We start from the raw sequence: 1,201 nt of genomic DNA, 5'->3' as shown, positions 1-1,201 counted from the left end.
GTCAAAACTTCTTGAGTTTTTGAGTTCTTTTTTTACTTCATTTTCTATATTTTAGCATAGTCTGTGTCTTTATTCCCAGCATAAAAAATATGGTTCCTCCAATCTTTGAGACAGACAGTAAGTTTTCCCAGAAATTTGCATACTAGGCAAAGAAAAAAATGTGCTGATGCACATAACCAAAGATATATACACATGTCTAAGACATCCTGAGAACATCTTCTTGACAACTGTAATTTGTTGAGAACTTTTGTACTCTTTCCATTCAGGTGGCGAAAAGTTGTTTTTCAAGAGGTATGAAAACTGAGGAGAAACTGTTTTTCTTGTAGCCTATTAGTTTGGTTAAAACAAAATCATGCATAGAAACAAGAATAGACTACTTTAAAAAAAAAACTCCACCTTTCTTTCCAATTTTAAATTATTTAGAATATTTGATAACTGGGCTAAATTTATAAATTTGAGAAAGTATGCTACCAGTCCAAATTTTTTTTCCAGACTTTTAAATCAGATTTGATTCTAGTTGATAGTATATGTATAATGGAAATATTTCTTTCTCTTCTTGATACCTAAGAAATTCCCCTCAGGTATCCAGAAAATTAAGGGACTAAATAATATTAAATCCAAATGAAGGAAAGCCTGGACACAAACACATATACCAAAAGGAACTGAAAATATTTCCATAATACATATACCATCAACTGATTTAAAAGTCTGGCAAAAATTTTTGGACTGGTGTTATACTTTCTCAAAGTTATAAAGTTAGCCTGATAATCAAAACTTCTCTTCTAAATAACTTAAACTTGGAGAGAAAGTGGTGCAGTAGTTAGGAGCTCAGCTGCTAACCAAAAGGTCAGCAGTTCCAGTCCATCAGCCTCTCCTTGGAAACCCTATGGAGCAGTTCTACTCTGTCCTATAGGGTCTCCATAAGTTGTAATTGACTTGACGGCAATGGGCTTTTTTTTTTTAAGGGGAATTTCTACGACTAGATTTAAAGAGCTGCAGAACAGGTAGTTTGGGAGTTCATTCATTTACCCAAAAATGTTTATTGAGCCTCTACTTTGTGTCATTCTGTTGGATCACCTTTCTTTGGAATGGGCATATATATATATCTTCTAGTCAGTTTGGCCAGGTAGCTGTCTTCCAAATTTCTTGACATAGATGAATGAGCACCTCCAGAACTCCACCCAATTTTTGAAACATCTCA

The sequence above is a fragment of the Trichechus manatus genome, unplaced genomic scaffold, assembly GCF_000243295.1.
Source record: "Trichechus manatus latirostris isolate Lorelei unplaced genomic scaffold, TriManLat1.0 scaffold00242, whole genome shotgun sequence".
Classification (NCBI taxonomy): Eukaryota; Metazoa; Chordata; class Mammalia; order Sirenia; family Trichechidae; genus Trichechus; species Trichechus manatus.
This window is presented reverse-complemented; position numbering follows the sequence as displayed.